At 37.7% G+C, this 14,605-nt stretch overlaps 1 protein-coding gene across 4 annotated transcripts in view; it reads left to right on the top strand.

Annotated features, from left to right (window-relative positions):
* The window catches only part of PLCB4 (phospholipase C beta 4), a 201,430-nt gene that overhangs the window by 6,380 nt on the left and 180,445 nt on the right, over positions 1–14,605 (top strand). For all 4 annotated transcript variants that reach the window (XM_069850180.1, XM_069850178.1, XM_069850177.1 and 1 more), the window contains exon 2: positions 13,570–13,629. The gene's annotated coding sequence lies outside the window, so the exon portion shown is untranslated. The remainder of the gene's footprint in view (positions 1–13,569; positions 13,630–14,605) is intronic.

Below are 14,605 nucleotides of genomic sequence, written 5' to 3'. Positions count from 1 at the left end.
TATTTGTGTGCTGCTTCCCTACAAAATATGCCTATGAATAATTGTCATAGAGTAAATGACAAGTGGAGATGGAATGTGATTGCAGGTATGTCAGAGCAGATTGCAAATTAGGTGCTGCAGTCTGGCATGAGAGCTGTTAGTTGCGGGTAATGTGAATACTTGGGCTTTGCTGCTCTGCTTGTAATTTTCACACTGGAAATCTCCTGAATCCCTGAATGCTGCAGGTGCAGGGAAGCTCTTGGAAATTCCCCTCAGTGTGTCTGCCGTGCCTCACATGATGTGCTTGTCTGCTTTGATTGGTGAATTCCCATGCTGAAGCAGAAGGCAAGGGTTTCGGGGGGGGGTGGGGGGGTGGTGAGGAGGAGAAGAGGGGAGAGATGTGACCTGGAGAATAATTGAGGACACAAACAGGGCGATCTGAGTGGGGAGGAAATTCAAGTGCTGCTTGCCGTCCTGGGTGGGTGGCTCTCCCAGGCATTAGAGCTGGGGCTATGAGACCCTGGCAGGCTCTTCTGCTTGCTGTAAAGCTGGAAGTACCCCTGCTGTACATCGACATTCACACTGTGGAGGAACTGGCAGTCTTGTAATGTCTGCTGCAACTGAACAGATAACAGTGACTGTTTCCAAATCCTGCAAATTTGGCAATATCTAGCAGAGCCTGGCTGTTCCTTCACTGATGCTCTGGTTTTCAGCTATGAAATACCTAGTGGTTTTTCATTGACCCGCGTCTATAGTAGGTATCAGGGAAGAGAAATAACTTCTAATAAGACTGGCCCAGTTCAGAAAAAAGCAGACATAGTTTATTAGTTGTGCAGGTTGCTGCTTCCCTGCATTCGGATATTATTGGTATAATTTTGCTAACCTCAAGCAGATCCTTGTCTACTTGGATGCATCCTAAAGCATTAAGTATGTTTAGTACTGCATGTTTAATTGCTTTTTTCTTCCCCGTCTGAGAAAGTACTGGAATCAGCATATGTGCCTACTGTGGCCAACAGGTATTGATAAGATGGTCTCCTTTGAGGTATCTTAATGAGAGCGTAAGGTTACCTAGTAGAAGTCATATAAAAATGGTTCGTAACTGTGTGCGATTTCCTGTGTCTTTATACAGGAAAATATCTCACAAATAAATTAGCCTTTGCATCAGGTAGTGGAAATATTTCCTGTGCTTTTATAAGAGTGATTGCCATCTCCTCCTGTGTTGAATTAATGAAGACTGACACCTTCGTAGAAGCATCTTCTTAACTGGGCTTGCCCCAGAGAGTTAAGAGGTTGGTGTAGTGCTGGCAAACCCGGTAACTTGTATCAGTACTTGTGTGAATGGGTGTATGGATTGCATGCGTAGTAAGTGAGTACCCAAATGTTTCTTTTGTTAACTTGACTGTTTGTTACCTTTACATTGAGAAGGACAGACAGCTGATGATCACTTAGTTTTCTGGACTGAGCTGGTAGTAAATATGTATGGGTGTTTTGGTGGACAGGAAAAAGAAAAAAACAGTTATCAGTCTTCTGCATTGTACTATTACCTTTCTAGAGAGCTGTGTGGCCATTACTATGGAGAAATGTTAAGTGCTATTGTTCCTATTGCATATTTTTGTTTGGTTGATGTGGAAGGTATAAATCCTCATTTCTGCTACTCTGAGTTCATTGAGAAGTATTCTTACTAATGAAGTCTGTACTGAAAAACTGTGGTCCGTATGTGAATATGTGAATCACAGCTCACTTTATCAGGTAGTCCACATCACATATCAAAACTTAATCACCATTTCTTTGCTGCATATTCTTTTACTGAATTGCAGCCTTGAAAAAAAGAAAAAGTGTTGGTTTTTGTCTATGGTGACAGCCTACCAATTGATTATTCAGATTTTTGTTTGGATTTGTGGGATTTTTTTTTGTGATTGTTGTTTTGGTTTGTGGTTTTGGTTGGGTTTTTTTGTTTGTTTGTTTGTTTTTCAAAGGTACATAAGTGGTGTTACTTTGTAGCAGCTTTACCCTGGTGACCAAAAACGGTTGTGTAACATAACTGCATTTCCAGATGTGGAGGAAATTAAAAGTATATGTTTGCAGTAATTCTTCGCTTTACAAACAGGTATTTCTTTTGTAAATGCTTCTTGTATCTTAAAACACATGAGCTGAAATACTTACATGAGCAGCTGTGAACTGGCATGAACTAGACTACTTTTAAAAAACCATAAGCTTTATTGCTGGAGATTTTTTTTTTTTACAATGATCTTTGTGATATTTCAATTTTCTGAACTAAATCAACTGAATCAGTATGTCAAGAAATACATGCTCAGATTTATATATCTTTGATTTAGTTATGCTTAGTTAAATACAGTACCCTGTAATCTTCACTGATCTCATCCTGCTTTAATTTCTAATTTATCCTTGAAAAGATATTGCTCGCTTTATTATAGGATGAACACCTTCCCTCCCTTCAGCAGAACAACTGAAGATGAATATTGTGACAACGGAGATTATAATCGCAGTTCTCAAATGTTTGATATGTTAAAAACATCTGTTGAATTGATCTGAAATTATGTAGAAAGATATACAAGTAGTTCTTCAGGTAATTTTGAATCACTAGTTAATTGATACAGTTAGTCGTTTTCCATGATTCAGGTGCTGAGCAATGTGGCAATTTACTTTATGGCTTTTGAAAACTGGAAAACAGATTTTGAAATTCACAGGGAGAAATGGGTGTGTTAACTGTTATGTTATGTGGTTTTAAGAAGTTGGCTTCATCTCACTGTAATTTAGTGTCAGAATGTTCTCTGTGTATTTTCATTTAACTTTTTTTTTTTCCAATTGTTTTTCTTTACAGAACACAGTCTTAGTACAGCAAAATATGAGGGATTTTTCTGGTCATGTAAAATTACATTAGCCTTGTTGTGGGCTTAGTTTTTGAATTATTTAATACTAAGGCCTTAGTAAAGGCTGATGATATCTAGTCCAATAATCTCTTCCTCTAGTGGCATTTAAATACTTGTGAACGCCTTCATGAGTAATTTGAAATTTTAACTAAAACTTGGATTGTGAAGGTGTTGCTTTGCCTGGTTCATCTGAAAGATCTGTGGAAGTATTTCTGCAAAGCATTAAAAGTAGTAATTATGAGAGCAAGTTGTCAGTTTTGTCAAAAGCTGTATAACTATATATCTAAAGGCCTAAAACTGCAGACCTGTGGTATTTGTTAGGTGAGGTTCATTTCTGCCTTTAAAAAGCAATTGATAATTTAAATGAAAATTACTTTTCTGGTAATATTGCGTAATTTTGTAAGGCATTACATGGCATCTGTCAATTACTAAGAAGTGCACTCATCCTTTCAGTTAAAAAGTAGGTTCTTCTGTATACATACTACTTTTTGCAGAAGCTGAAGAAAAGGTTATACTTCTCAGCAATTTTAAAGCATGTAAAGGGATTCTTATTTAAAGGTGACTGCAAGTGGATGAATCTTTTTTTTTTGCTTCCACCTCTTCATGCTATCATCATGTCTTGGGTTTTAGAAACTAAAGAATATTGTCTTAAATGCTTCTGCAGGGCATATTTTGCTTAACAGACTAGTCTCCAGTTCAGCTGGTAATTAGCACGTTTCTTAATAATGGAAACATAATTTTAACAAAAGGTGGCTCTTCATGTTCAGCAATGTCTATTGACAAAGTGTGGGTGTTACAAGCGTGTAACCTAAGTCCGTTTGAGCCTTGTATCCCACTCAGAATCTCTTTGTGCCTCATCTAAGGCACCTTTTGGAAGGTGGTTGTAACTTATCCATTTCCTTTTACTGTAATACTATTGTGACTGGGTCTATGCATCTGTAGTTTTATCAAGCTAGATTTATAAGCCAGAATTTTGTGTCCACTTACTAGTATATTCCTTTCATTGTTAAAAGGGATAATAATAATAGAAATGTGAGGAACGCATCACTGGAGATGTGATTTGTTCTGCTTTCAGGGCAGCTCATTCTAAGCAAAGCCCTTAAGATAAGGGTTGGTGAGATGGTGTTCTTTGAAGAATGATGAGAAGCAGGGTATATGAACTTGACTGTTTCTTTCGGTATTTATCTTTTGTTCTTATTTGGGCTTGATATTGTAAGTAGCTTTTATAGATCATATCTAGCTCTGTGCTGCTAGAATTGCTTTCTGATTTTGGCCATGTTTTGGCCTTGCAAAAGCTAGAGCAAGTCACTTAATTTTTCCTTTCCTTGTGGCTTCCCCTCTTTAGAAAGAGTTTTTATTGTCAGCTTCCAAGGTATTAGTAATGCCTGGGTGATGCTTGTCTGCAGTGTATTTTGATATCCTTTATGAGTGGCACTATAGTTGTTGATTACTATTATTTTGTACCAGTCTATTCACTGCCTCTAAGAAGTTGGAAGTTGTTTAATAATGCTCATAAGCAAAACAGAAGATATGGAGGGAGGAGGAAAGAAAATGGCTATTCTGTCTGATAGATGATGGAACAGCTTCTGTTTCATTGGGGTTCTTTAATCTTGGAATTTGACCTGACAAAAGAAAGGTAACGAGAGTCTAAATAGCATAAGGAGTTACTTGGCAGGAGGTATGCCATCTATGAGAAATAAAAATTACGTGATTACAGTGTGTTGCAAGTGCACAAACCCAGCCCTTTAGAGTTTGAGATCTGATTAAACTGATCTGTAGGTTTTGCAGGTGAAATACTTACTTTGGCTTCAGAACTGTGTTTGACAGAATCCTACTGGCTGTACACCCAAGGTGGCTCCAATTATTCCTTCCAAAGTGACGCGTATATCCACAAAGTTGTCTCAAGATGCAAATCTTTCTGACTGTTTCACTAAGTTAACATGTACTTGCTAAAAATGCTCTTTCTCAGGAACAGAAAAAAGCCCTCTGATTTGCTAGATCAGCTGTCTAGGACAATGCTTCTTCAGAATGGAGAGTTGTTTGAATCGTAGATGACTGTATTGAGGCTGATACAATTTCTTGAAAATTAATTTTTAGCTCAGTTTCAGAGGAGCCAGGAGTGGCTGTCAGGAAACATTTGATCCTGTAGTAGGTGTGGTAGTGTTTCTGGGTTAGAATATGTAACCTTTTGTGATATAGCGGGGGGATAGGGGCCCAGCCTGAAAGCTTTCTCTGCTCTTTGATATTGGTTTGGTAATTCCACCATCTAGCCCCCTTCAGCCCTCACTGTATCTTTTGAGCATAAGCATACCTGGCTGTAGTGGACTCTTAAAATTAGATTTCTTTGTTCTAAACCAGGACTCAGATTAAATACAGTAAGACACCCCACCTCCCCCCACCCCATGTTACGCTTACAGTATTTTTTTCAATACCTTTCTTAAACATTATGATAATGCCTGACAGGAAGGCTCATTGTCTAGTGAACAATGAGGTACACAACATCAGAATGATGTGAATACTTCTAGCTTAGCCCTTAAAATATGAACTGACATACAGCACAATGTAAATGTCAGTTCAGGAACGTTAGGTAGGTTCAGTATGATCCCTTAAGGATTCTTTCTTCATGTCCTAAATTGCAAGGTTTCTGGGGCAGGAATTATCCTTGCATTATTTATTTTATTGCTTTTATGACAATGCAGCTTTTTTTTTTTTTTTTTAACCTCCTTGGTGCCCATTTGCTGATACATGGCATGAGAGAATACACCCCAACACAGTGTTTTTAACTAGACTATATACACAACGCTATTTTATGCAAGTTAAAAAGAAATGACATCCATGTTGTTCATTCCACCATGCTGAAGTGTCTAAAGGTATAAAGCAGCTTTCAGAATAATTATGACAACTTTATATCTTTTTATATTCCAATTCTTGAGACCTTTTCTTTTATCCTGATAAGAGGGCTTACAGAAGCCTGCAGCGTATGTGTTAGCAACAGGGATTCTGGTAAATTACTTCTTGACCTTGACTTGCAAATCAAAATGTAACAAATCAGGGGCATGAACATACTATACCAGGACAAAATCCCAGGAGTGCAGCTTAACATATGGAGCAAGGCATTGCTCATACTGCTTAGATTGACATGTCATGCAATATTAGAGGCTCTTGTCTTTAATACATTTGTTAAGGAGCAGGTCCAGTTTTTATTTATAGCGCAGCAGTAGTAAAATTCCCGTCACTTCAGTTTTAGAAGTATAGGCTGATACAGGGTATTTATCAAGCAGTCTTTTTCGTATAATCTTTGACATCCATCTTCCAGAAAAAATGTAAATGTGCTTCTTAGTGTTATTTCTAGGCATGAGGATTCCCTGTGTAAACCTTTAAGTTAGAGCAGAACTTAGGAGTGTGGGATTTTTTTGGCAACTGTGTGGAGATAGTCTGAATCAGCAAAGCTTGTTTAGAGGAACACTCTTGAGTCAAAACCATTTGTATGTATAAAAATTTTTTTCTCAATGAACTGAAGTAGCTGCAGAAGCCAAGCCTACTACTGAACATCCCTGTCAATTTAAAAAGTACTTTATATGGCTTGTGTTGTGTCTGTTTCCTTCCTCTTCTAGTTCTGTGAAAGGCAAGAACAAAATCTGAACAAATCTGACTCCATAGTTGGATGAGAAAAAAAAAAGAAGAGACTGGGCAGGAATTGCAATCTTATATACAGAGCATAGATCTAGAAAAATGTTTGAGCTATGCTAGAAATTGTTTGACACTTTGCAGTCTTAAAACACTCAGATCTAATAGTGGTACTGGAATCTTTTTTTAGGTGTTGTATATACTTATTAAAAATGCTCCTTCCCCCAGGGAATTCATAACATTAGTACAGGAAGAGCTTAGAGCTGAGCAAATAGTATATAGGCAACAGAATGCAAGTGTGAAACCATGCTAATTACATGGCGTAAAGATCAGCCTAAAAAATTCAAGCTACATCTTTTAATAGTTTTTGGTCAAGTGGGCCTTCAAATCATTGATTTCCCTTTGAAGTGTAGGCTTTTATATTAGGCAGCCTAGCACAGACTAGTACTGGCTGCCATCATAAGCGATTTGTTTCAATAAAGCCTGTAGCATTGGACCCAGGATGTTTGCACAATGAAGCTCTGTAAACCTCTTGCAGATGTGTAATGCTTTGATCTGTTTCCTGGACAAATAAAAAGTTAAACCAATGTCTCCCATTTTTTTTGTTTGGGAGAAACTAGTGGACAGGAAATATGGCTAGCCGTATCAGATTTTGCCCCAAGAAATTGCATCAGTTTTGAAAAAGAGGCATTGTACTTGCAGTTTAATGTTTAAACTCATTGTCAAAATGTTATGGCAGAGTAATGCAAACCGATAATGCAAATGGTTTTCTTGGGTGGATTTCAACTCCTGTGCTGGTATCTGGTAGAATATATTTACTTTCTTGCATTGAAAGACCATGCTATTTCCATCACAATGCCACTTTTAGCTAGCTGGTTGCAGCCGGATTCAGAGATATACTTTAAAACAATTTTGATTACTATCTGTTTATTACAGTGCACATTTTCCTTTTATACTTCATATTATTCGATGACTAAACATGTTTACTTTGAATAGTGTGTATGTTCTAGGCGGGTAGAAGCAAAATACAATTGTTTAAGCCAGTTGTAATTTAATTTCAGCTCTGTACATTTTGTTGAGACAAAAAAAGCTGTTGGCATTTAGGCCTTGCCATGCATTATGGAGTGACTACCCGTGAGATTCTCCTATGGAACTAAAATAAATTGGAAAGCAGTGTGAGAAAGAGGAAGAGAGATTTGTATGAATTAAATGTCTATGGCCTGTGGTTTGCCATCCTCTGTTGCTTTTGTTGATAATGTCTGCTTATGTAAACTTCTTCCCACCACTTTCTTCTTGAACTTGCAGCAAAGCAGTTTTGTGGTGGTGTAGCATCTGCTGGTGTAAAAATGGTTGTAAATACACTGCTGCATTTTCACTGTGCAGCCCAGTAGGAAGGAAAAAAAGGTTGGAAGGGAGTCTTCTCTAGAAGCACAGATGGCTTTAGTAATTAATAATGTTTTGTAAAATGTTTTAAAAACCCAAAAGTATAACTTAATATGACTGCCCAAGAAGGGACTGTATAAAAAAACTAGGGTGCATCTATTTGTTACATTTGGAAGAGTTTGCTCTTATTAAACATCACTGGAAGAACATACCTAGTATGATCAGCTATGTACTCTTCTGTGTGTTGCGGGACAAAGAGATTTGGATTAAATGGTATGCCCATTATGTGTTATTTTGTACTATTCAGTGTATGTTGTACTATAACCGATATATAATTATCTGAGTAATTATTCAAGGGGAAAAATAATGTTGCTTAATCCATTTCTCTTGCTGTTACAGAGGATTTGGACAATAAGTGTAGATCAGAACATGCTATGTTGGAGTTGCTGATCTGTGCTTCAAAATGTGAATGACAAGAAGCTAGCTCCCAGTTTCTGGAACATGGGACACATCGCAAAAAGAATGACTGAGCTGTACTAGGATTTCGGTGGTGATGCTGAGAAACCTTGGATGATTGCATTTTATCTTAGTGATTTAAAGTGCTGGCAGCTGGTTGATGCTTGCTCGCCTGAAAGGAGTATCTGTTGTCTTCCCGTATTCGAACTTGTTGCATGTTTCCCAGTGCCTCTTCTAGCTTCTCAGCCTGCTCATTGGAGTCTGGAATTTCCCCTTCACTTGTGCTTTCTTTGGTGATGTGCCCTTAAACATCACTTTTAGTTGGAGTGCAGTTTTTAAAGAAAATAATTCATTTCATTGGCCCAAGCAGAGTAAAAGCATTTACTCATAATTGAGCTGGATTCTTCGTAATGCCATAAGTAAAGTCTTGGACTGTTAATGCTTTCATCAGCTGTGAGTGATATCATAGGTTGAAAAACTATTAAACTGCAGAACAATAATCTTGGTTCCAGAGAATTACTTACTATAGGTGAGGAAAAATTGAGCGCTTTTTCCTGAAAAAAAAAAAAAATCTTAAAACATAGGTAAAGCTATCTGTAGGAAATTTTAGGATAGTATGTAGTTGTTACATCCAAAATACCCTGGAATTCTGCAGCTCAAATTGCAGCTTATGCAATAATAATTATTATTATTATTATTAGGCCTATCATACTTGCATGCTGATCAGAGTTTGTGGTACTGTTTTATATTGCAGAAATGCTTCTACTGTTTATGGCTTGGCTTATGTTATGTGTTTTTATCATAAATATAATTTTTTGATATAGGCAGACATCTGAAAGATTTCATTATTTTAAAATAATTTTGGGAAGTGTACTGTACTGATGGATGTGCTTTTCATAAAGTATAGTTTTGGGGTTCTAAATTATTTGCAGTGTCTGGAAATAGTCTGCCTGTTTGAGGAATTCGTACCAAGAAGTACTTCTACTTTTCAGTACAGCTGTGTGAATCCTGATACTGAGTTGAGAACTCTCTTGACTGGTGATTGCGTGTCTGCAGTCAGATGTAGGACTAGTACTTAAGTGTTTATCGTGTGTGGCACTAGCAGCAGGTTGTATACTTTCTTTGTTTAATAAGTTTCTGACTAAATTCAGTGAAGCTAAATGCAACAGTCCTTAATAAACTCATGTGGTTTATGAATGTGATTTCCATCATGGGATTCCTTTGTCAGAAAAGGATGAAATGTTTGGGGTTTTTTTTTTACTGTTTCTGAACTTATTTACCAGCAATTGTGTTTAACTGTGTATTTAGCTACTTCTTCTGTCTCTGTGAATCATGCTGTCCAGTTTTGATTTGCCTGGGAACAGCCAGCCATATGCCCCCATAGTCAGTGCCATCCAGGTCAGTATCATTGGAGAAAAGGTGCCGAGCTATCTGGTAACTGAAGAGGCTGCTGATCTTGTATGTGAAATGTTCCAGAAAGCTATGCCAGAGGCTCAAATTATGTAATGCTTTGAGCAGGAAGCCACTGAATTGTATGTGGAATGTGTCACCAGCAACAGACTGATGTCCCTGGCAGGGCTCCACACCAGGAAGGAGCTGAGGTTTCTCAAAGGCTTCACATGTGAATGAACAATTTGACAGCGTGGCCCTTGCTAGAACAGCTTGCCCCGTTGAAGGCAGGACCTGGCAGCACACAGCCCTGCTGCCTGCTGTTAGGAGGCAGGGGCCTGACACAGCATTGTTTTGGTAAGTGTGGTTTCCTGCCTATGAGTGTATGCCAGCTGGCATCATTTTATCAAAGACCAAGCCTTAGAATGAGAGCAACTTTTTCAGGTTTTTTGGTTTTTTGTATTGGTGGAGGGGGGTTGGAGGTTCGGTTGTCTTTTTTTTTTTTCTGTTTCCTCAGATCCTGAAAAAAATTTACAAAGAAAGAACCTTTTTAGAAACTACCTGTCCAGATCTCTGTATAGGGATCTTTAGGTCTGCAAAATGTTAAAATTGTGTGTCTAAAAATAATAACCAGGTGAACTGTTTCATATTCCTTTTTGGCATGAGATGAGTGAAGGTTTGCTAGGTGAAGACTATTTCAGGATAGGATATATCACTGGTCTAAAATTGTCATGTTTAAATTAAGATTCTGATGGTCTTTCCTAAATTGGATAATTGTACTTCATGTCTAATTAGAATCAGGCAGAAGATCCTTATTGGAATTCTAAAGTTTCAGTCTCCTAGTGGGTAACTCAAGGAAGGGCTCTTCGTCCCTAGCGAAGTGCCAATAGATGGAAAAGCTCTAGAAGCATGTTCCTGTCAGACGATTCTCCCTAGACATTTCAAAGGTGAAGAAGAAACTTGCATGTTAGGCTTATTAGAGGGTTAAGTCACATGAAGAGAGAGAGAGTGGGGGAAGCGAGTAATTTGATATATTTAAGGTGAAAGGAAAGTCCAGGTGACTAGTCTAGACACAAGCCTTGCCTTACTGAACAGTAGTTAAGAAATCTGTGTTGTGGCCAGTGATAAACACTGGACACTTCGGAATTCAGTGCCTCAAGACCTGGGTAGGGGTTCAGTTGCAACTGAGATCCTGTGGTATCTATCTGGTTATCTGTTCAGGAAGTGATGAAGATAAAATCAATTATTCTCTGCAAAAAGTAGATACCAATGCACTTAAGACCAGCATGTTTACCTCTCTTTAAAACTTTTTTTTTTCTTTTGGAGCAGGAGAAAAATTAAAATTGTAGGCTTTTTCTGTTAGTGGTCAAACAGTGGATAAACCTGAGGCTCCAACTGCTGTCTGTTCAGTGTCAGTAGTTATGTTACTGTGACTTACAGATTACTCAGTGTTTCTGCCTCTGTAGCTGAGACTTGACTATGGCTCTGTTTCCTTCAAAGAATTTACAGTCTTAGTAAAAGGGCCATTGGAGATTTGAACATAAATAAGATTCTGAAGAAATACTTAACTGGTGAAAAGAAAAAGATCTGTGGTATTTGCATAAGTAAAAAGGAACTGATTTTTTTTTCATTTTATTTATGAGATTGTACTCATCTGTTTACATGGAACATGAGAAATTTCAGAGCCCAGTGGCAGTTTTACCCAGAAAGCTGTAAATTATTAAAACCAGTGGAGAAACAGATTCTGTTTGTTATGTGTATTAAGTATGATACAATGCTACTGATTTCAGTGGAGCTGTGCTGGAGTGTACACTGATGTAACTATATTGAAATTTGACCACAATCTGCAAGAGAACAAAAATATCTGAGGTGTATCTCTCATTGCAGACTAAGAGTAGCTTGTGTGCTTGAAAATGTTTTTGTAATGCCTTTGGTTTTCCAACAGAAACATGTTTTGAATAGTGAGTTTATTATAGCATTAAGTTGGCTTTAGTTGACTCCAGAAGTAAGTGTAAGGACAATTTTGCTTGCAGCTATGAGGTGATGGAGATGGTGGAGACCCAGTGATATCCTGTCATGTAATTATGAGTTACTTGAGACCAGCCTGAAAATGCAGTAGCAAAATGAGAGAGTTTGAGGCACTAAAAAAACCCTCAAGACGTGAAAACCAGCCAAAGGCATTGTGTAGTCTTTTACTAGAAGAGCATTCTGTCAATATTTAATGAAAACAAAGTACCTAGCCATAATCCTCTCAGAGTTGCTATTTATGTTTTGGAAAAACTTCTATTTTAATGGAAGGTTTTGACAACTTTGGGAGAATCCAACAGAACAGTAAACTACTTTCTTTAACTGCTCTCATGACTGTAATTGTGATTGCCATGGTTCTCAGTCCCTCTAGTATATTAGTTGGGATGTTTTATGTATCTTGAGTTTTCAAGGCGAATGCTAGACTCAGAACGTGCTCTGTCCTCTCTTGGCTGAGACACTTGTTTTCTAGAACGTCTCTCTTTCTAATTTTGCTGAGGCTTTTTCCTTCCTTCTCCCCCTCCCATTCACTTCTGTACTTCATAAAACTTAAAAGGTATTGGGTCAGATTTAATCCTGATTGTGTGCCTAGTGGATGCTCTCAATTTTAGGCTTCAGTTTATTTTACTTTAAAGGGAAAAAGATAAAGCTTAATGAAAGAGAGAAAATACAGTTCCTGTCCTAATGTGCAGGAGCTCTTCATAGAGGTTCATTTGAAAGGACTACAATATTTTTTTTTTTTTCAGTGCTGAATACACTTAGGGTTTTTTTTTACTTTAAAACATCTTCTCTTATAATACATCAATTTCTAATCTAAATTTGGATTTCACTTCATTTTTGAACACACTTTTTTCCTTTTCATTCTGGTTTCTGTACATCTGCTGCTTTGCTTGCTGAATGGCTGTTGTGTTCATGTCCGTTTTAAGCTCTCATACAAATAACTTGGATATAGAAATCAATTGGGTTTGTGCACTTTAAAAAATAAGGGAAAAAAGTAGAAACAGCAAAGCAGTTGGTATTATCGATAGAGGTGTGATAGCCACAGGATCCGTACAAGTGTCCTTGGGAAGAGGTCAGATTTTCCTTGAAGCACTCAACTTTATGATGCACAGAGTATATTGCAGAAAATGAAAATACTAGAATGTCACCAGGAGTCTGCCGTGACCCTGTTGCTGCCTAAAGTTGTCTGCCACTGAGGGGATAGTATGAACCCCTTTCGCCACATGTGCTGCCCAGAAGCACAGAAGTATCGAGTGCTCCTGTGCTGCCAACCACTTCTCAGCACAAATAGAATGGAAAAAGGCAGAAGTGGACATCAGAGAATTAGTTGATGCTTTTGTCTTTCTAAAGTGTTGGCAAAGCACTGGGGGAAGTATATTTTACCACTAATAATGATGGCGTAATCTACTTTTTACCCAGAACTGGGATGAGAAAGAGACCTGATTATGTACTTCATTATAAACTGCATTTTTTTGCTTTGCTCCTGATGCCATGATCCATTCTTGGTCTCTATTATTGAGGGTTACTTTCTAGTTTAAGTACTTAGAAAATGGATACCACATGCTAGTTTCACCTGCAGCTGTGATGCTTTTGCTTAGATAACAAACAGAATTTCAAAATAAAATTAACTTCAAACAAAAACTCTCGAGTGTGCAATATTTATGCTTGCTGTACTGTATATATTCTGGTCCATAAGGAGAAATAATTTCTGGGGGAAAAATAAGATCTTGGAGTAGTTCACTGTATTTTTATTAGATACTTAAATATTAGTATGCACAATTAATTAAGGTGGGTTTTTTTTTTTGTTTGTTTGTTTTAGGGAAAGAAAGACATTCTCTACAATGCAAGCTTCTACAGAGTAATTTCTGATTTTCAAAAGGTACGTGTGTTTCTGTTAACATTTTTTTTTTCTTGATTATTTACTTTAGGCTTAAAATGTTTCAATGCTGCACTGCCTGTACTGGTAGAATGAGAAATATACTCTGAAAAAGTAACTGCTGGGAATCACAAGAAGAGGGACTTTATTTGAAATTTAGGTCGTAAATCTGCAAATTCTGAGTATGCTGCGCTCTGCTGAAAACCAGATCCCCTGACTCTAAGAAAGAAGTGTCTGTGTGAGGATGATCAGTGACACAGGCAGACGGGGTTATTCTAGGTCCTCACAGCCTAAAGTTCTGGGAAGTATGGGTGAGTAATAAACTGATCTTTTGTTTGACCCCCTTAGGCCTGACTAAACTGCAGCAATAATGTAGAGCCATTCTTAAACATCTGTAAAGACAATTTAAGTTCTTTAGTCTCTGTGATTCCAGCAGATTCTTCTCACCTCAAATTGTGGAAAACAATGTGTTGGGTTTTTTTAGTATGCTGGATTGGGTCACTTGCACAGCAACTTAGTTCACTTCATACGTACTCCTGGTCTGAGTGTACTTTTATATATTCCACTGGCATCAAGGGTTTTCACCTTATTGGCTTTTCCTGTGTGAAAGCTACTTTTCCTCCAGGGACACCAAATTGCCACAAAATTCCACTTGCTTTAGCATTCAGGCCTTGAGGAGGCTCAAAAGGGTTGTTGATGCACATGCTAGTTTCTTGCTAATACTGAGTGAGACCACAACCTTGCCCTGTTGGACATGCCCTTCAGTTTAGCTGAAGTGAGTTCTTTGATGACTGTATAGGAGCAGAGCACTGCATGTGTGCATATAGTGCAGAACTTCATTCACTATCTTTTCTACTGTAATTTTTGTAAAGAGCCATGATGAGAGGTTATATATACTTTCTTGGTTTTGTTCATATGTACAATGTATCTAAAGTCACAACAGAATTCTCTGATATAATCTGAAATAATTTCTCATCTG

This window comes from Phaenicophaeus curvirostris, chromosome 2 (assembly GCF_032191515.1).
Source record: "Phaenicophaeus curvirostris isolate KB17595 chromosome 2, BPBGC_Pcur_1.0, whole genome shotgun sequence".
Taxonomy (NCBI): domain Eukaryota; kingdom Metazoa; phylum Chordata; class Aves; order Cuculiformes; family Cuculidae; genus Phaenicophaeus; species Phaenicophaeus curvirostris.
This window is presented reverse-complemented; position numbering and strand designations above follow the sequence as displayed.